Raw genomic sequence first — 23,181 nt, 5'->3', positions numbered from 1 at the left:
AAATGGATCAGGAGTAGGGGTCATTTTGATTACCCCCGTAGGGAGCAGATTTCATTCTGCCTTAAGATTCGACTTCAAGGCATTGAATAACGTGGCCGAATACAAGGCTTTACTAGCGGGACTTCGTATAGCCAAAGAGCTCAAAGCTAAAGCAATACATTGCTACAGCGACTCCTAGCTTGTGGTTAATCAAATCTTGGGAGAATACCAGGCTCAAGGCACAAAATGGCAGCTTACTTAGAGAAGGCAAAATCCGCATTGGAACATTTCGAGTTTTATGCGATCAAACAGGTTCCCTGAGAGAAAAACTCAAATGCAGATGCCTTAGCTCGGCTCGCTACTTCTGCACAAGAATGACGAGCTAAACGTTGTGCCCATAGAACACCTCTTGGCACCTTGCATTAACGAGCCGTAGGAGGAAAATGTGTGTATGATTGAGTTCGAGCCTACCTGGATGACCCCGATAGTCGAATATCTCGAGACCGGAGTCCTTCCAAAAGATCGGAACCAGGCTCGAAAGTTAATGTATCAAATTACCCGCTACACCATTTTGGATGGAAAACTGTATAGAAGGGGATATTCATGAAGGGTTCTGCGGAGACCATACTGGGGGGCATAGCCTGTCCAAGAAAATCATACGCCAAGGATATTTCTTGCCTACCATTAAATCAGATTCTTTCGAGTACGTAAAGAAGTGCGATAAATGCCAGAGGTTCACCATGATTCCTCGAGCTCCACCATCCGAGCTGACCATGATGACTTCCCCATGGCCCTTTGCGGTATGGGGAATCGACCTCATAGGCTCTCTCCCAACTGGCAAAGGCGGTGTGAAGTATGCTATAGTCGTCGTAGATTACTTCACAAAGTGGATAGAGGCTGAACTGTTAGCAACAATAACTTCCAAAAAGGTCCTTGACTTCGTTGTAAAAAACATCGTGTGCCGATATGGGGTGCCGAGGAAAATTGTATCCGACAACGGAACCCAGTTCGATAGCGACTTGTTCACCAAAATTTGCGAGAAGAATGGAATAATAAAGAGTTTTTCATCAGTAGCTCATCCTCAAGCGAATGGCCAGGACAAAGCTATAAACAAAACTCTCAAGAGTTCGCTAAAGAAAAAGTTGGAGGAAGCAAAGGGACGATGGCCCGAAGAGTTTCCCCAAGTCTTATGGGGATATAGGACTACAGCTCGAACATCAACAGGACATACCCCATTCTCTCTAGCATATGGTTGTGAAGCTATGTTGCCTATCGAGGTTGAAGTCCCTGCAATTCGAGCTCACATTTATGACCAAAGCTCAAACCACACTCAGTTCGAAGAAACCTTAGACTTGATCGAAGAAAAAAGAAACGAAGCTCAGTTGAGGAACGCTGCCTACAAGCAACGAGCTACCAGGTACTTCAACAAGAGGGTTCGAGATCGAAAGTTCGGTGTGGGAGATCTGGTGCTAAGGCGTGCATTTTTGGCAACGCGAGATCCAGCAGCTGGTGTACTCGGGCCAAATTGGGAAGGACCATACCAGATAGAATCAGTCATCCGACCCAGTGTTTACAAGCTAGCAAGATTGGATGGGAGCCTGGTACCGCGAGCATGGAATGGAGAACACCTAAGACCTTACTACCAATAGTATAGGCAGGATGTTGCTTGTAACCATGATTGTTTATCTGTACTATTTTGTCTACTCTTGGATTCCATCAAATAAAGATCTATTTCGTTCAATATGTTATGTTTTTCTTTATTTTTGCAATCTCTCTTAATTTAATAACCTATGGTCACGCTCATAGGATATTAAGGGGGCATCACTGGTATACATACCATCAGCTTGAAAAATAAAATAACATACACGAAATGCATGCAAGCGTTTGGAGATAACCAAATGTACCAGTTGGAGACTGTGTGGATATAACCAAGCTGTCAAAAATGTACAAGTGTTTGGATGTAACCAAATGCGCGAGCCAAGGTAATTTGGATATAACCAAATTATTAAAAACATATAAGTGTATGGATTACAAACCAATTACAACCTTAAAAGGTTTGGAACAAACCAGCTAGAACTAATCGACGATAAGTTGGAACCTAAACCTACTTCGAGATAAGTCGAGATCGAGGCTGGAGTATCTTATAGAAAAATGGTTTCGAACTCATAACCTCGGAGAAATAACCGAGGACGAGAAAAAGTAACTAAGCAATAAGATATAACTAAACCGTTTGCATTACACACCATACAAGTACTTTCAGGTTCATGGTTAAAGTAATATTCGACCTTGATGAATAACGAGATCGGAAGCGGATAATTCGAGCAAACAGTGCATGAATGCATTGGGCCTCGAGCCTAAAATCCAAATTATGTTTATACGAATAAATAAACATACGCGGTTCTTTAACATAAAATGTACAAAATATTTCAAACCAAGAAATGTAAAGCATATGTAGTAAAATAAAAAGAAATTGTATCAGCTCTACGGGCATAAATTAAAGCAATTACAAAAATAAGGGGACGCAGCCCTGAAGTGAGGTTCAGGAAGGAGCAGTTTCCTTGGCCTTCTCAGCATCAGCGACACCAGAACCCTCAAGACGAATAGCATGACTATCCTTTTGAGCAACCTCCCGAGCAATCTCCCGAGCAGCCTCATCCGCCTCAAATTGAGCATTCCAGCGCTCCACATACTTCGCCTCAAGAGGACCTAGGAAGCTGGTGTCGAGGTCGGCATTATCAACCCAGATTTTGTACATGGCTTGGTCGACCGCTTTTTCCTTCTTCTCTTTGAACTCGTTAAGGAAGTGGGCCTTCTCGTTTTGCATTATCTCGAAAGTGGCAGCTTTCTCCTCCTTGAGTTTGGCATTAACCTTCTCCAGCTCTACAAGACGAGTCTTCACCTTTTCAAGCTCGGCCTTCACCTTCTCAAGCTCGGCCTTCGAGTCTTTGAGTTCATCAGCCATTTTAAGCTGGAGATCCCTCGACTCTTGGGCCAGAGACATGCTCGTGTGCACCTCGTTGGTCAGATTATAATTAAGCTGTGCCGAGACGACGAGGGCCTGAAACAAAAAGGTTGATATAGAGGGCAATCCAAGACATAAGCAATTAAAGGAGAGTTGCAAAAATTATCGCGGTAGTAAGTTCGATACTCTTATCATAAAGAGTATTACAGTCTGGGGCCTTATGCACAAAATCCCAGTGGTCAGCGCCGAATCCTGAAAAACTCTGACCCACTCGAGAAAGGACATCCGAGCCAAGTACAGCTCCTTGGGTCCCAGCAGTACCATCAAGCACGAACTCTTCAACAGGGGGTCGGGTTGATGGCAGGAGTGCCTTGGAAGTTGAGGGTTTCTTCAGAGGTCGGCCGATTGTTAGTTGAGTTACGGCTGGAGGAAGTGTGGCAGGCACGGTCGAAACAGATGCATCGACCTGGGCATTCGGCTCCTCAGCTATGCTCACGGCAGTTTGAGCCGTTGGGGTCTTCTCAGTGCGCCTGGGGACTTTAGATGGCCGATCGGATTTCTGCGAGCCTCTCGAGCACTTACTCTTTTGAGCTCCCTCATCGCTGAAGAGCACGGTGTCAAGGTCGGGATCCATAGCACCTGCACAGTTCCAATCGAAGTTAAACATAGTGCTAACAAACTTGAAAACAAAAAAACCAAGTAGAGAATGACCTAACTGGAACTCTTCCCTGAGCTTGAGTTCGGAGGCCATGAAATTCCCCCATCTTCAAAAGAGGTGGGGGAGTACCTTCCCTATAGGTGGACGTCAACCTCGAAAGGCCTCTATAGTCATTGGTCCCATATTGGACGGCTATTCCATCCCACACCTCGTTCAGACTGTACATAGTGTCATACTTCCCGAGCCAACTATCAAACCTATGAACCCGGTCATTTACCCAAGTCCATATATAGAAATGGTCCCTATCATCCTTGCATAATACTAACCTATCGGGTTTGTGTTTTAATAGGGTGGGGGACCACATTTTCGAGCTTAGGATGTCTGTACCTTGATCATCCGAGCCCAAGCTCGAGGCTTCGTCGTTGGCCTCGTTCCCCGACTGTGGGCTCCGTCGGCGAACCGGAGGCGGGGGCCTCACATCTCTCTTGGAGGGAGGATGCCTGTTGGCAAAGGCACGAGCTCGCAGAGGTCGTATTTTGTTGGACCAATCCGAGGTGGACTGGCCATCTCCCAAAAGCCCGCAAGCTCAAAGCTTACTCTCATGCAAAAGATATGAGAGAGACCTCCTGCCATAAAGGAGTTGGAGCAGAGCCTCTCTATGCTCCTTCATCACGTCATTGGGAGTAGGACGGTGATAGTTGGCTAGAAAATAAAACACATTTCAACTAAGTACCAGCCTACAGACAAAAGTCCGAGCACAGATATAAAGAAGGTTGAGGTACTTACGAATCCGTCTGAATGAGTAGTATCGAGACGGGGACAGGCCATCTGTCCAGAAGAAGGCCTTCTTAAAGTCAGGAGGATGGTTGGGAAGATCCTCGAACACATTTTTCTCCTTGGGGTAGGTCAAAAGATAGTAGAAGTCGTCCCCTCCCTGAGCTCGGGAGGGATTTCTTTTCAAACAAAAGAGATACAAGATCTCTTCTGGCGTGGGTCCTTCCCACTTCAACTCGTGGTACAACGACTTCAGGGTAGACATAACCCTGTAAGAATTAGTGTTAAGTTGGAAAAGAGCCAACCCAAAAAATTTTGTGAAGTCCTTGAAGAAAGACTTCAAAGGAAGTAACGCTCCTGCCTTCATATGCTCCTGGCTCCAAGCTGCATACCTTAGCTTGTTATCAGGATTTCCACCTCCTGGGGCATGGCAGCTTCACTCGCTGGAAGTAGGGGATCGACACCTTAAGGAGCCAGACAGCCTGAGACCGTGGAAGGCCAGGATATCAGTTATCTGGCCTAGCAAGGTAACCGAGCTCCAGTAGTGCTCGTCCTTGAAGAACACCCTCCTCGGTTGTGAGGTAGAAGGCTCCCCCATTAGGGAGAATTGAAGCTCTCCCGGATTGTATGCGACGGTCACTTTTAACCTAGGGTCGAGGGGGATCGGCCTGGTCCCTGAATTAGATTCCAGATAAAGAGCCTCTCGAAGGGTTCTCCTCTTCTTTTCTATGACCTCGATGATTTGGCGGCGATAGTGAGCTCGGTTTTCCTCCTGTTCGCGCGCGATATCGTATTCACGAATCAGACGTTGGTTCTGAGCAAACAGCGATTCTGGGCTCAGAGTTTTTGGCGAACACAGAATTGCCAGAATTGACCCCCACCGTCTTTCCAGATTCTGTGACATCTAGCGAGAAAGAAAAAATGGTGAGGGCCATGCATGCAAGGATTCAAGAATTATGAGCTTGACAAAGACAAACTCAGAGAGTGCTTAGGTACGAAACGAGCTCGATACTAAAAACCCGATTGAGAGTCGGAACGTGTATTCTACGAGAAAAAGGAGGGGAGTGGATAAATTTTTTGAAAATCCCGAAATATCAGGGAAAGAGGGTGACGGTTATTCAGGAATGGTAATCTTGGGTATCGTGCGTTCTTTAAAGCCAAGATTTTTTACCCGATATCTTGGTGTGCAAGATGTGTCTTTTAAATTTTGAAAACCAGAAAAAAGAGACCTTGTTCTACATCAAAACTGGATTTGGAACCAGTGACTTAAACCTAGCATGGAGACTTAAACGTGAAAACCTATCGGTCAGAGCTTCCTAGCGTGTCAAACTAAGAAAATAAACCAGCACATTCCCAAAAATAAAAGAACAACACAGACAGAAACCGGCATAAAGGAAAATGAAAAGATCATCAGATACTTACACAATGATGGCGATTGCAGAGAAATCGTTGATTGAAGGAGAGGCTGCAGGTATGACCTTACGGTCTCGAACAAACTGGCGGTCCTTTGTTTCTTCAGCTGGGAGAACATGCAAAGGAAAAAAGCTTTCAGGGATGGCTTCTGGTTTCGTCTCTTTTCTTGTTTCTCTGATGAGCGTAAAATAAGAGGAAGAAGATGACCAGGGTCTTATATATAGATGGGAAAAAGTGGTAAAAAGGGATTAATCTGAGCCATTGGCCAGAATCCTTATAAAATCCGACGGTCGGGGACAAATGACAAGATGGCACTGAAAAGGTGGCAGGCGAATGATCGTGGGTAGATTTCCAAGGTACTCGAGTACCTTGGATGAGCAATACCCAACTGACAGGTGTCCACCCTCAAGTATGTGTGACGGTGTGGCTCCCGAAGAAAGTATTTCAAAAGTTTCCTTCTCTTAGGATTCGAACAAATACTTTTGAGGGGGCAAAATGTTACACCCAGATTTCGAGCCTTAAAAATTGTGATCTTGAAAGCTGGATTCGTCAGGAATGGGCTCGTAATGTCTGGAACATGTGTCCGCAACCTAGGCACCGAGCCTACAAAGTAGGGGCAACTTCGAAGATGGTAGCCTCGAAACCCTCACAAGCTCGAAAGACAGACATCGAAGTACGTCTATTCTTGGATGACCTCAGATCATGGGTTCCGAGCCTGACATAAGTATGAGCTCGAAGCCACATGATCTCGAGGAAAATGCTATAACTCGAAAGTCATTAAAAGACCTGGGTGAACACGGCACTGACAATATAGATTGATAACTTTGAATATCTTAGTGAATCATTTTGGAGAGACGCAGTCTGCATTCATTGTTGTAAATCCCCTATAATAAAGGGATATTTATTATTCAGTTATATGCCCCCCTGATCTTCAGGGGACGTTTCCTTGTATATAGGATTACAGGCTTTTAATGCCATTAAATTTATTTACATATACAGAATAACTTCCCAAAATGTGTGGGATAGTATTATGAAATCTCCTCTATAAATAGAGGGGTCATGCACCATGAAAAAGGACCGAATTTTTGTGATCTTGGGAGAAACTCTGGAGAATTCATTCTTAAAGAATTTCCAGAAATCATCTTAAGTTCTAATAACAAAGACTCGTGGACTAGGCAGAGTTAAGTGTTGAACCACGTAAAATATCCCATTTGTTTTATCGTATTTTTCTGGCCATAACTACTTATTGTTTTCGTGCTCTTATTTCACTGTTGACGAAAAACGGCGTCAACAGACAGTATGTGTTAATGAGTTTTGTGGGTTGATCAATCCACTTTGGATTATGATACAAATGGATATATCTGGAGATAATAATTCATTTATAAGTTAAACTCTAAGATGGGTCAGAGAGTCAAGGCCGCTCCAGTGCATGAGATGGTTATCTGTGCTTGGGCAGTAAAGAGGGCCATGTTATTTAAGATATAAGGAATACAGGTGATGATATTCTCATTCGTGGAAGTTAGTAAGGGTGGCTACTCAGTGATCAGAAAAAGGAAAACCCTTTATAGTGCTATGGCTCCTGGTCTTGACAGGAAGGGGGTCTAGTTCACAGGTTGCCCATCAAGACTGGGATGCCTTGTTACATTTAGAGCCCGAGACTAGTTCCTCGGAAGTGACCAATGGACTTGATAGTCTTTTTTTTTTGTTGTTGGATAATGAGCTGGAAAATTTCAGTGTTGTGTGTCACTCAGAAAAGATTTAGATATGAAGTACATATCGCAAGGTTGTTATACGAGAGGCCTGAGATATGAGTACTTGTTGAGGAAGGATTAGCAACTTTTACAAGGAAGTGTTAGAATATGAGTGGTAAAGGGGTTCATAGGGGAAGTGGTTGAGCTTGTCATATGAGAGCTTTGATATGGGCCTGAAGAAAAGCTAACATATTGAAGAAGGGGTCATTACTTGAATTACATTGATTAGACTGAATGGAAATTAAATTGGTCAGTAAGGATTCAGCATAGTATACAAGAAGTTGTTGGGTATGTTTCTGGAATTGGGCATGGGTGGATTTAGTATCAGGGACGTTATGAAGAATGATATTAGTTTGGCTTAAGGAATCATTGGTTCACCTGAAGAAGTGTGTGACTTAGAAGTGGATTGGACAGAGGATTGTATCATGGGACTCGTTGATATCGCCTGCTAGGGATGAGGAGTTTAAATGCCCCGTTATAAGACAAGACAATGTCTTCAGGAGTTGATCATCAATCTGGTTATTACCAGATAAGGATCAAGGAAATAGACATTTCAGGAATAATTACTTATACCGAGTGGGGTGTGATGGATTAATAGTAAAGGTTCCTATTCATTTTATACTTCAATGACATGGATAAGTCTGACAAGCAGAGAATACAGGAACGACATGAATGGGTTATATTCAGTTTCATTAGCGATGTGTTGAACTACTCCCCAGCTAGAATCAGAATGTGAACGACTATTACACTAATGATATTACGACTGAAGCAGTAGGGTCATAGGTAGGGTTTCAGAAGGTATTAACTTCATTTTTCAAGGGTATTAAAGGTCATATTATAGGAATGGAAGAGATCAGGTATGAAGAAATTTGATCAGAAGCACATTAAGACCGGTAAACATCTCAACTACTACTTAAATTATCTTCGAAAACAGCTACAACGTAAAGATTTTGAATATGGAATGGTTAGTCAAGTATGGGGATGGTGATGGATTGTAAGGAAGGAATAGTAATTCTTGAATTTAAAAAGGGAGAAACCCTTGCAGTAATTGGCGTTGTATATCTGGCATTTGTATTTAGAGTTGGAGACCTACTGCAGGGGGTGTTTAGAACCTTAGCTATCGTGATTGACACTACCTAGGTTGTACCAGTGGAATCAAGACAGACTGGATTAGTCTGTGAGTTTCTGGATAAGTTTCCAAGGAATTTGTCAAGGGGTACATCTGCATAAAGAGATAGAATGGTGATTGGATTGGTGCCACGGATGGAATCAGACCTAGGGCACTGTATTGAATGGTTTCAACACAGCTATAATAATTAAAGGCTCAATTACTGAGTAGGATGTTGTTCTTCAAGGTAGATCTTTGATTTGGTTATAACCAGCTAGAGATCAGGGACAACTAGGGATCTTTGATCTGGTTATTACCAGCTAGAGATCAAGGACAACTAGGGATCTTTGATCTGGTTATTACCAGCTAGAGATCAGGGACAGTTAGAGATCCTTGATCTGGTCATTGCAAGCTAGAGATCAGAGAGATAAGGTTATGCAAAAGATGGTTGTCATATTAGATAAGGGAACTGGGGATGCTGAGTCATGTGTTGAGGATTTGGTCAGTGCCAAATTGTTTTTGTGAAATGGGTGAACAAAGTATTTAAAAATTAACTGAATTGGATTTGTGATTGTCTCGATTGGCATTTTGGTGATGTGTTCTTGGTTGGAAATTTTCCAAGGTTAAGAAACGCCTTAGGATTAGGAGTTTCCTTAGGCGGGCATGGTGGTACATGTACTTTAGGTTGAGTTCTACATTTATTTTACAGGTCAGAATCAGGTTGTGAGTTGTTATGACACCTCAGTGACAGGAAAAAAAAGTGATTGTTTATGCATGATGTTGGTGAAAGGGTCCGACTAGAACAAGAGTGGAGTTTCTAGTGGGCTAGGTGGCCAGTTTGATACTTGGAATTATTATCTCATAAAGGATCAAAGAAAGACAGTTAAGTAAATCCCAGATGGAAATAATCAAAGGCAAAGTCTTAACTGGGTTAGCTAAGGATTTTACAGTGTCAGGTACAAGTTTATTGTAATATAAGGATCGGATCTGGAATCTGATGGACACCGGAATTACATGGAAATTCTGGATGAATCTCATACAAATCTCTTGGTCTTTTCATCCAGGCATCAGGAAAAGGTACCAGAGTTTGAAGGTTTTATATTGGTGGCATGGGATGGAGAGGGACATAATGAAATATATGACAAAGCTCTTAACCAGTTAGCAGGTCAGGACAAGGTATCAAAAACCAGTAAGGCTATTGCAGTCTTTCAGTATTTTATAATGGGAACAAGGAAACATTGTGATGGGTTTCGCAATGAGCTGCCAGGACGGTGGGTCAACATGAGATGGTTGAGTCATTATGGACCAGCATTTGGGGTGAATTCACTTTTATTAGTAAGGATAAGCTACACATCTGATCAATATTCAGGATTCTATGCGAGCTAGATAGTATGCCTTCATGGAATTCAATGTTTATTTCATCGAATGAGGACTTAGTTTTACTCTCAGGTCTTTGGAGGGTTAAGGAAGATGATGGATAGATAATTGGAATCTGGTGCATTTGATTATTCTCAGACTGATGGTAAATCAGTGAGACAAAGAGAGAGAAAGTTATCTAGTTATTAGAGGAACACTTAATGAGATGAGATATAATAGAAAATGTATATCACCCATCCGTTGGAATGGGATAAGTGAGATGTTTATTTGGATCTAGAGGTGGTTCAAGGGATCATTAAGATTATTAAAATGTTAGAGCTTGGAGGCTCACTTCTCGGAGTAAATGGAAAAGTTTTACTGAATTGGAAAATAGGAATATGGAATTCCAAGTAAAGTATTGTATCTTCCTTAGGATATCACCAAGGAAAAAGGGGTGAGGAGGTAAGAGCAAGTTGGACCCTGGAGTATTAAGACTGTTTGGATCCTGGAAAGGATCAGTGAGGCTGCTTTTAAGTTGACAACAGTTTTGGCACTGTCGGCTGTACACGGTGTATTTTGTACTCCATGTTGAGGACATGGGTTAGAGAAACTCATGTGTTGAGTTATGGGGATCTGTAGGGTAAGATGGAGTTATTCTATGTGGAGTGGCCAGTTTAGATATGACATAGAAGGAATTAGGTTTAGAGGAACAAGATTTTACCTTGAGTTAAGGTAATGTTTTAGAAACAGTGAGGTCAAGGAATGACCTGGGTAACTGAAATTAGTAGTGCGGAATTTATATCCGGGTAGTACAGATAAAATTTCGAGGACGAAATTTCTGTAAGGAGAGGATAGTTGTAACGACCCAATTTGCTAATAAGATTTAGGACCTTGATTAGGAGGTCGGAAGGGCCATAATTGATTTATTGTGCCATTATATGATTATATGCATGATTATGTGGATCATATTATTATATGATGATAAATGCATGCATAGGGGTATATATTTTGTTATGAGGGCATTTTGGTAATTTGGCCCATTGAGGGGGTAATTATATATTTGTGTGCATATTGGTAAGCTATTGTTGAGGCCAAATTATAATATGGATTTGTTCGAGCTGTTCAGCATGAGACGATCTTCGAGTATAAGTTAGCGGTTTGGTCATAACGGGAGTAAGTTCGGGGCTCGGGGCGAGTCTTGGGGTAATTTGGTGATTAGGGCATTGCCGGGGTAACGGGATATGAATTATTGGTATTCGAGAATTTTGAGAATAACGAGAATTGGAGGGTGTTAATTATGGTTGAAGGGATAGGTGCGAAAGGATGATTTTGCCCTTGGTGGTTGTTAAGGATTTTAATTAGACTTGAGGGCATTTAGGTCTTTTTACCTTAAGAATGTATATGAATCAAAGAAGGTTGTAGAAAATAGGAAGCAAAACAGAGCACTTCACCTCTTCTACTGTACATCATCTCATTTCCATTTTTCTTTGGATTTTGAAGCTTCTTTTGAGGAACCAAGCTAGGGAATCAAGTTTTGAGGATCTAGGGTATTGTTCCGCCATTGAAGAGGAGTTCACACTGAGCTTGAGGTAAGATTCAAACCATTAGAACTCTGGTTTTCTTATTATGTTCAGTTGAGATTTTGGGTTTGAAAGTTGAGAATACAATGGGGTTTTTGGAAAAGCTTGGGTAGGTTATGATGCCTAGAACATGTGTATATGGTATTTGGGTTCAATTGGGACTTAAACTGATGTTTGGAAGCTTTTGGTTTAGGTTGAAAATGGTGTAGTAGAAGGGGGAAAATTTCTGAGCAAAAATGGATGTGTGTAGCACTGTAGCCCCCACCGGTGGGCGCTACAGCACTACTCAGGGATGGATTCTACTAACTTGAGCGCTAGGGCGCTAGGAGGGTAGCGCTACAATGCTACCAACTCCTTCAGATTTTGGTTTTGGGCATTTTTAAGGGCTTTTGGCTCAGGGTTTCAATTCCTAAGGCTCGGGATCGAATCTACTCACCGCATGGGTACAATTCGGGGTCCCAGGAGTGAGGTTTAGGTTAAAACCCTTTAATTGTTGTTTCATTAATTGGAATCCATATTTGGTTATGACTAGGTGACCAATAATGGATCAAAGGATCGATCGTTCTCAAGGGTCGTTCGTAACGTATTTCTCGCTCGAACAAGAGGTAAGAAAACTGCACCCGGTTATGTGGTTAGGTTGAGACTAAGTGTTCCCTATATTTGTATGCATTGTTATGTGATTGTGATGAACCGTGTGAATATGATGGGACTAAGAGCTCCATATAATTTTATATGGTGTAATGAGATGGTATTATGCCATGGGGACATATGATAAACGACCTAAGAGTGCCGGAATCAATATTTGCGCATAGGGCTAGGCTCAGCCACTGGTAGCTAAGGACAACTTATTAATCACTGAGCTTGGTTAAGCTTACCGGAGTCAGTGGGTTACACTGGGGGTGTCCTAAGTGAGCCGAAGACAGTGAGTTAAACAGAGGGTGCAGCCTAAGGGCGCCGACCCTGAATATTGTGTAATGGTTGTGATAAACTGCTGGTTATGAATGTGATTGTTGTTGTTAATTTGATGAGTAAGATATGCTGATTATCTGGATGACAAGTTGTTGATTTGTCAATTGTTATCACTAAATAGGTGAATGTTATGAATCGCTGAACACTTGGTCACACTTTGTGGAATATCTGGTTATTTATATTGATCTTGCTATGATATCATCTTTTCTTGCTGGGCCTCTGCTCACGGGTGCTACGTGGTGCAGGTAAAGGCAAGGGTATTGTAATGCCCTAAACTTCAGGGACCGTTACGGTATGCCTTGTAAATAGTGCTAAACTCGCTAATCGAGTCATTTGGCCAAAATCGTGTAACTAAGAATGATTAGCGGTTTAGGGATTAAATTTTTTTGTTAAGATATAACGTTTCATTAGAACGTTTACTGTATACATTGGGATCCAAAAAAATATAATTTAAAGGTCTTTTAAAAAAATATATTTACAACCACCGATCTAAGCGGCAAAATAGGGTTTAACCCTAGTTCCTCTTCAAACCTCGGCCGTGGTGGTCGAGCAGTTGCATATGTACACATCATCACCTAAGCTCTTCAACTCAAGGATGGTCCAGCTTTCTTTTGCCTTTACCTGCACCACATAGCACTCGTGAGCCGAAGCCCAGCAATAAAACTCCATATGCTCATGAAAAGTAATAACATGTCATCAAATCATAAGGCATACGCCTAGCAAATATAGCCCTACTCAAGCAGGCAAATAAGTTCAAGCAATGCACAAGTGACCGGTTAACAAGTCACTAACAGGGGGTCTGTACTTTAAACGAGTGACTAATTATCAAGTCAGTAACAGTGGGTCAATACCTTTAAACGAGTGACTAATTATCAAGTCAGTAACAGGGGGTCAATACCTTTAAACGAGTGACTAATTATCAAGTCACTAATAGGGGGTCAATACCTTTAAACGAGTGACTAATTATCAAGTCACTAATAGGGGATTCCACTCCCTCAACCATGTGACAAAACAGTCACCTATACCTTTGGCCCTGGCTCTGAGTAACTAGTCCTAGTCTAGTCAAGCGCTTATAATTTTCATTGAACTTAGGGTCGGTCCAGCATTAATACCCCATATGAGTCATTCAATGGTGATATCGATTAGATCTAATCTTTTATCGCCTATGCGTTCATGACGCTTATGCCGTTTTTGACTCTCAGGTCAGTAATATGCGACCAGTGCCGATCCTGAATAGTTGGTGCCACACACAAGTAAGCAATGCTACCAATCATATAGCATATGTTAAATATCTTAATATAGGGCATTTAGCATGCTTACTTAACAACTGCTAGCATAATTAGGACCATGCATAAACACAGAGGCTCAAGCTTTGAACAATCTCATATTCAATACTCATAGCATGCCCTAATCACATGTTTCTCATGCAACACATGCATCACATTTAACCACTTGACATGCCTCAACAATAACCACGCATGTCATATATACACAGGGTGCAGTTTTCTTACCTTTAGTCCAAGCACATGTTACCAATAAACGAACCACAAGCAAAATCCTTACTCCACAATCCTTACTCCAAGCCTCTAGTGATAACCTAGTCACAACCATAAATGGTGATCCAATGAGTTTTAGTTCTAAAACCACTCCCAGAACCAAGATCTAACCTCCAAGACATCTAACCCCACTAATCCGGGTAATAGGAATGATCCCGAGGCCTAAAACCAAGTTTCCAAGGTCAAAACACCCAAACGGCCTCAATACCCTACTTGAGCCGCAAACCTAGCACCCTGAGTTGTGGCCCCCAGCCACACTAAAATCAAGGGCCACGGCGCCCACTACCCAGGGCTGCGGCGCCCAAGACGCCCAATTGCCTTCAGCTGCTTCTTCCAGCATGGGCCGAGGTGCCCAAGAACAAGGTCGCGGCCCTCACCCAAAAACTAGCCATGAACTCGATTTTCTTCATTCCAAACCTCCCAAAAACATACCTAAACACCTCCAATTCCAAAAATCAAAGTTCCCTAACTTCCTAATGATCCAAAATCATCAAATCCCAAGGCTCAAACGATCCAAAAGCTCAATGATTCATAAAACCCAATTCTAAGCTTAGAAACTCTAAAAACTCAAAACTTAAGACTTATATTACCCTTGATTGGGTTGTTTCTCATTAAATCCTTCGGTCAAGAAGCTTCTAATCTTTCCTAGGATCGCTATGCCTCGATCCTCGCTTGATTCTGACTCTTAGAACTCGAGATTCCTTCAAAATTGCCTCGAACGGTAAAAGGAACTGACGGGAAGAGAGAAAGTATTTTCTAACGTGCAGTTCTATCTAACAAGCTACTTCAAGCTTAAGTAACCTCAAATAAAACCTAGTGCTCGGGGTTCCGAAAACACCCCCGGGAACATTATAGTCAAAACCTCCAGAATTTCCCCCTGATCTTACTAACTCCCAATTCATCATCAATTATTAATTCCCATTACCAAATAACCCGGTAATGCTCTAAATACCCCTTGACTTACTCCAAGTCAAGCATAAATCCCGTTGTGACTTTCCCATTAGCTTATCTCCTAGAATTGTCTTGTGCTGGGTAACCCTGGCATAACCAAATAATAATAAAGCACCACACACATATCACATATATGCCAAATATGCCCGAAATGGCCAAAATATGAAAATCACCCAATTACTCAGAAATGGGTTCACATGCATATTTAATACACCTAAACATGCATACTATCATTTAATAACACAATAAATCAATTATGGACCTCCCGGCCTCCTTATCAAGGTCTTAAACCTTATTAATGAAATTTGGGGCATTACAATTTTGATTGTGACCGTCAGAATCTCGTGATTTGTAAGGGGAAAGACCGGGTAAGTTGTACAATCCCACACCGCCTGGGGAAGGTCAAGTGTGATGATTCTAAGACTGTGTAGGTATGGGACTACACAGTTAAAGAGGGCTTAAATAGATTGATGGGTACTACCTATATCAATAAGATGCATCTTCTTTTTGGTAGCCCATCACTTGAGAACTCCAAAGTTAAGCGTGCTTGACCTAGAGTAATCTCAAGAAGGCTGACCTCCTGGGAAGTTTTCCCAGGAAGCGTGCGAGTGAGGACAAAGCACGCTGGAAAGACTCGTGTTGGTTTGTTGGGCTAGTCGTCATTCTTGGAAGCAGCCATAGTGACGTGGGGCGTTACAAATGGTATCAGAGCCTTGACCCAGCCGAAAGTGTGGCTGACGGGGACATCGGGCCCGTAAAGGGGGTGATTGTGATAGTCAGAATCCCGTGATCCGTAAGAGGAAAGACCGGGTAAGCTGTACAATCCCACACTGCCTGGGGAAGGTCAAGTGTGATGATTCTAAGACTGTGTACGTATGGGACAACACAGTTGAAGAGGGCTTAAATAGATTGATGGGTACTACTTATATCAACAAGATGCATATTCTTTTCGGTAGCCCATCACTTGAGAACTCCAAAGTTAAGCGTGCTTGACCTGGAGTACTCTCAAGATGGGTGACCTCCTGTGAAGTTTTCCTAGGAAGCGTGTGAGTGAGGACAAAGCACGCTGGAAAGACTCGTGTTGGTTTGTAGGGCCAATCGTCATTCTTGGAAGCAGCCATAGTGACGTGGGGGCGTTACAAATGGTATCAGAGCCTTGACTTAGCCGAAAGTGTGGTCGACGGGGACGTCGGGCACGTAAGGGATGGTGATTGTGACAGTCAGAATCCCATGATCCGTAAAGGGAAACACCAGGTAAGTTGTGCAATCCCACACTACCTGGGGAAGGTCAAGTGTGATGATTCTAAGACTGTGTAGGTATGGGACTACACAGTTGAAGAGGGCTTAAATAGATTGATGGGTACTACCTATATCAATAAGATGCATCTTCTTTTCAGTAGCCCATCACTTGAGAACTCCAAAGTTAAGTGTGCTTGACCTAGAGTAATCTCAATATGGGTGACCTCCTGGGATGTTTTCCTAGGAAGCGTGCGAGTGAGGACAAAGCATAGTGGAAAGACTTCTGTTGGTTTGTAGGGTCAGTCGTCATTCTTGGAAGCAACCATAGTGGCGTGGGGAGTTACAAAGGGTATATTGGATCAACCATGAGTTGGAGAGCTCTTTGGGCGAGGTGTACATTGTCAGCTGCTCGACCGCCACGGTCGAGGGATTGTACATGGACGGAAACCTAAAATGTGTATTTTTCCATTAGAGTGACCTGGGTTATTTATAACTTCTGGTATTTTTTTAAATATGTCATCTAGCCCTGTTTTGAGTTTCCATGTATTAAACTATCATTTTTAATGAAAATAATCTGTTTATGGCCAAAATCTTTTATTCCTAATCTGTTGATGATGTTAGATTCACATTTTGTTTAAATGACTTGGTTAGCAAGTCTTGCACTATTTTTAATACACAGTGTAACGATCTTGGTTACCCAGGGCATTACAAAAATATATTCTCTAACAATCAAAAGCTTAATTTCCTTTTCAATGGAAGGACAAATCATAGAGATCTTGTGAGGATCCAACTTTGAAAAGATGGTAAAATAAGGTAATGTTCTTCTTTGGTTTTCTTAGAAGATATAATGGTTTTCATATAGTGATAGAAATGAGAAGAAGAAAAGTTTATAAATGAGGTTCATTGTTATCTAATCTCCTTTGTTTTTCAAATATAGTGGTTAGATTAGAAGATAATTTAATATGATGAGTTTTTATTACATGTTATCAATTTGTAAATAATCTAGTAGATTATTGGGTAATATGCTAGCATGTCATAGAATTGTCTTATTATGTGATAATGTAAGTTATTAGAATGACAATTTTATGAGTTCTATATGACAAGCATAAATATATTGATTTTGTGAATCAATAGAAATATGAAATCATATGTGTATGATACTTGTAATTTATGTTTACATATTAATAAAGAGCCATGTTAGTATGATATAAGTCATATATGTTGACAACTATGTGAAATTATATTGAAATATAATCATGCAAACATTTGTGAGATGTTAATAGGTTTTATCCTATATTATTGTTAGTATGTGATTTGTGAATAAAGTGTATTGTTTGGAAATTAAAATTCTCATTTAAAGTGTTGAGCATCTCAATTATGAGATAAGAAAAGATGAACCTAAGAGGGTTACATCTTTTTATAAGTGTATTTCCATTGCGAGAAAAATGGATCAAAGTGGATTAAAAAATTCTGGGATGACATATTGACTCAATAGACTTATAGTCTAGAGTGTGGTCAAATGAAATATATTTGAGAATTATTTAGTGACAATAATTCTTAAATATTCAATGAGGAGACATTTCAAAATTGGAGAAGCAATTTTGAATCTTTACACCAACGGTGAATAAAAGAGAACTTTATTCATTTTGGTTAAAAATGGTAATATGTTTAAATTAATCTCAATGAGGAGATCATTTTAAACAAAAACAGAAGAAATCAAAATGTTTAAATAAATTAATGAGGGTTTATTTTCTTTGATTTAAAGTGTTTAAAAAATTGACATTTTCATTTTGATCTTGACGAGAAAATCAATGGATGTCAAATTGATGTTATCATTTTGATCTTAAGAAATACAAAAAAGTTGTTTAAGTGATTTTGAGATTATTTATACAACTAAAATTGAAAATTTGTGATTATTTATTTGAGAAATCCTCACATTACATTTGTGTTCACATTTTATTTTGTAAAATATATAAAAGAAAGCAACCAAATGAAAGTTACTTTCAAATAAGTGTGTCTTGCTTTAGCAAGTAAATAAATCAAGATAAATATTGAGGTGTTATCTTGGGAGTTTATCATGTGGCTTAGAGGACTCATGATGAACTTTGAGAATCATAAGTCTAGATTTATCTTGGAGGATAAATGACTTAATAGAAATGAAGAGATTTCTTCTTAAAAGTGATTATCACTATGTGAGAAATGTGGGGGTGATTCTCTAAAAGTTAATCAATTTATTTTGTTGATAATAATTTATTAATTTGGTCATCTTATCAAATAGGTGATTTGGAATTCCACATTCTAAATCACATTGGCTATATGTGTATAGAATGATCAAATCTAGACATGTTTGGTGTCTAAAGTTATTGTTTTGTAATATTTTGATTCAAGAAGGAATCAATTTAAAACATAAAGGAGAATTATAGAAACAAAGCGGTTTCTAGAATGAATATTCAAATGTTTATCTCGGATATTAAACTATAAAATAGTGGGGGTGTTGACTATGGTCAAAATCATTATTTTAAAGAGGTAAGTATTTTAATCAAACTATGGCTAGAACAAAGTTTGAATAAAACAATGAGAGTGTCTAAGTATGCATACACGAGAAAAATGATTCAAATGGAATCATTTCTACATCTCAAGGGATGGGACTTTGACTCCCTAAAGAGATTCACGGTTGATGGTAACCTATCTTAATACTAGTACCCAAACTAGTATTAGGTTCAATAGGTAATAACAAGTCAATCAAGTGAATAGCAGTAGTACTCAAATTTTGTCCCATCTGAGATATGAGTACTAGTGTGTTGCCAAAATGAGGGCTAAAACCGAAAGTGTTTTAATAGAACTCAGTCTTGAAAAGACAAGTATTTTAGGGTAAAAAAAATATTGTATGAGTTCTACCTATATAGACCTAGGGGTGGTGCCGCCCCTCATGAGAATTGGGAGTCATTCTCAAGAAAAGTCTATGAATGGAATGTTCACATGGCCATTAACGGTGCAAAAGCGAGACATTAAGGTCTCAAGTGAACACAACAAAGGTGTGTGTTATCACCGGTTTGTTATCAAGGGATAGTGGTTCAATGCTTCGGCAACCAAAATTTCAACAAACTTTGTGATAATTACACTAAGATAAAATTTAAGTCGAAAGACATTTTAATTTATGCACCAATGCAAAGATTTCTATAGAGAGTGATTATTTAATCAAGTGGGGGAATATTATATTTTAATATAATGTTTGATTGATTAAATAAGTGTTACAAAAAGTGATTATTTAATCTAGTGGGGAATGTTATATTATTTCGAATAATATAATGTTAGATTAAATAATGTGACAAAATGTGATTTGTCACACCTTGTAACATATTATCGAGAGTCACAAAAATTAAACACATGTGTGTTCCCAAATGTGACATATTTTGGAGTTACAAAATCAGTTACAAATTTGTAACTCCCAAATATTACCCAATAATGTGTATATTATATGTTACAAAGCCATAATGAAATATGGTTGTTGGAGACATGTTTTTAACTCCCAATAGGTGTTTGGAGGTTACAAAATCACGTGGGAAAAGATTTGGGACGTTTTGGAACGTTTTGGAAAAAAGAATTTTTGGTGCTGAAAATGGCATGTGGCCACTTTCAGTGGCCGCGGCCTAGGGGACAAAAGCCAGTGGCCGCGGCCACTGAAAAGTCCTGGTCGCAGCTAGTAAGGCTGACAGCCTATATGGTTTTTCAGTTTTTTCCAAATTGAACGGTTCTAACATCCCAAATAACTCCCAAATCTCCATTTTAATTTCATAAACATCCAATTAAACATTGGTAACAACCATGGGGGTTGGTGGAATTTGAAATTCAAAGGGGTATCTCAAACTCTATAAATAGGAGCCTAATGCTCACTTGTAAGACACACCATTTTCCATCCACAAAGCACTTGGCTGGAAAATACACCATAGAGGCTTGATAATTCCAGAGAGCTATTTCCTTGAGAGATCCCTTAGTGCTTAAGGAATAGGGGGAAATAAGCTTTTGGACAAAGGTTTTGAACCTTGTTCAAGTTGGTGATCCCCACTACTCTACACTTTGGTTGTGTGAGAGTTTGTCCCTTTTTATTGGTTTTATTTTCAATCTTTTGATCTTGTTGATCTAATTTACTTGTATTATTTTTGTTTTGAGTTTGTAATCTTCTTCGTCTACATCTTTCTAGTTACTTGTATTTTGAGCAATTGAGTTGTAATATTTATTTAATCAATTACCTTGTCTATTGTATTTTTTGCATAGAGTTGTATTTTGGTTTTTCCATATTTCCATTGAGTATAAAAATATATTCTCTAACAGTCTCTTGGGTTTAGGCGAGTCTATGGATGATGTCGGGACTCATAAGTACATAAGGTGGGAGGATGTTCCTATTCCAATTACCAAGCTCCCCTCCAAAAGGAAGCATTCGAGCTCACAGTCTCAAACCTCCCTTCCCCGCTAAGTTGAACCTTCAGGCTCGAGGACTGAAGCATAGGACGAGGCTTCTCCTAGCTCGTCGGATAGAGGTAAAGCCATGCTAGACCTGTCTATGTGGTCTTCGATCATATTAAAACAAGAACCCAACATTGTAGTCCATTTTAATGATCCTCGAAATAATTTTATGATTTGTGCGGAGATAGATCTTAAAGTACATAGGGACGATAGTTGGTTAGGCAAATACCAAACCTTGTATAGTATAAACGAGGTTTGGGAAGGGATAGTTGTCCAGTATGGGACTAATGACTATAGGGATTTGTCGAGGATGTCCCCTACTTTTTGAGAAGGAACCCCCTTAGAATCTTCCGAAGATAGAGGGATTTCATGGTCCCCAAGTCTAAGCCAGAGGGGATCTTCCAGTTAGGTTCCTTTACTTAGAAGTATGTTTAGATCTTTTCTCAAACATGATTAGATGCTAATGTTTATTTTCCCTTTTTCAAGTGAGATGGACTCCGATCTCAAGAATCTTCTCAGCTAGCCTACCATCTTGAAGGGTTCAAAACCAGGCAAGGTATCCTCGAAGACCACCAGGGCTTTGAAGATACCCAAGAATTCTGAGACTACCTCTGCAACCTCGGATCTTCCCGTTGTCCTATCAGGTTTTGCCATCGTTCCCTCACTGACCTCTCCACCGTAGGTCATGGCTTAAGTTTCTCCCAGCTCGACTGCCTACGACAATGCTTCCACCAAAGGGAAGAAAGTTCCCTTTGCTCTTACTCTAATACCAGCCCGGAAGTGCACCATAGTCCCCCACAAGCCTGAATCCATTTTTGACAACGAAGTTGGCACCTTCAGTGTCGAGCTCGGTTCTGAAGCCCTCACCCTCCTAAGTCGTTCCTACAAAAATCTTCAAGGTCTCCATTGGGAATTTTTGAGGGGTTGCGACCCCACCGCCCTTTTTGATAAGGTTGGGGAGTTGGTCACCTCAGTAAGTGTCATTGTATGTCGAGTTCGAAATGTTTTTACTCGCTTATTGCTTAGCTTAAGTGTTTTTCTTTTTCTTTATGTAGAGCCTTTTAGCCTTCATCCGCCAGTTCCAGATACTGAGCCATGAAGCAGTCACAAGACTCGGACACGTACATGAGGCCAAGTTTCCCAAACCCAAGCTGAAAACGCCCTCAAAGTGGCGAGAAGGAGATTGAGGAGATCAAACTAGAATGGGATTCCAAAGTACTGGAGATGTCCTTCAAGAGGGCTGAGCTTGAAAAGGTTCAAAATCTTAATGCCAAACTCGAGGAGGAAAATGCCACCACCTTCAAGGTCATGGAGGGTGAAAAGGCTTGTCTTCTAGAGGAGTTCACGGCCAAAAAAGATAGCGCCATCGACGTCGCCATGTATCAAATTTGTTCCATGAACCTTGACCTTGACACTATATTTCTCTTCGGCAAAGAGGAGGAGCATCTGGAGAAATGGCAGACTCATCTGGAGGTAGAGGAGACCAAGCTCACAGCCAAGGAGATCGTGAAGGCCTATGAACAAGCTGGATTGAGAGGTGTCAGAGCTTCCAATCCTTGAGGATTCAAACGTGGGCTGTAATCCATGGTTTTTTTTTTTGTAATCATCTTTTTTGATGCCCTTGGGCAAAGAGAATTCACAGCTCGAGTTTGAGCTATTTTTATTATCTTGTGAATACTTTGCTTTAATGGTAGTTTTTATGCTTTTAATTTTCTGGCACGAAAATTTTTGCCAACATCATCCACCTTTAGTTTTTTGCCTTAGCATTATGCATCATATTCATGTGTCAAAACATTTTGAGCTTAATTCTAAAGGTTTTCTTTCATTCTCGCTTACTGTAACGTCCCAAATTACCTAATAAGGCATAAGGCCTTGATTAGGGGGTCATGAGGGAAAATTATTGAATTATATGTTTACGTGAGATATATTTGTGTGTAATTATGTGATTATGTGAGTTATATGATAATATGACTAGATATGCATGTTTAGGTGTATTAAATATGCATGTGGGCCTGTTTCTTATTAGAAGGGCAGTTTTTGTAATTTGGCCCATTACGGGCATAATTGTATATATGTGCATATATGTGAGAGACCATATTATTATGTGGGTTTATTTAGGTTACTCAGCACAAGACAATCCTAGGGAGCAAGTTAACGAGAAAGTCACAATGGGACCCAATACCTGACTCGGGGCGAGTCAATGGGTATTTTGGTTAATTAGTACATTACCGGGTTATCAGGTAACATGAGTAAATATTTGAGGATATATTTGGAGTTAGTGAGATTAGGAGGGAATATCGAGGATTTTGACCATTTTGCCCTCGGGTACATTTTTGGTACCCCGAGCTTCGGGATTAACTTAAGTTACTTGAACCTTAAGAAACATAACACAACACACAAAAAAACACTGTTAGCAGCTCT

Source organism: Humulus lupulus, chromosome 2 (assembly GCF_963169125.1).
Source record: "Humulus lupulus chromosome 2, drHumLupu1.1, whole genome shotgun sequence".
Classification (NCBI taxonomy): domain Eukaryota; kingdom Viridiplantae; phylum Streptophyta; class Magnoliopsida; order Rosales; family Cannabaceae; genus Humulus; species Humulus lupulus.
Note: the sequence above shows the minus strand (reverse complement) of the source record.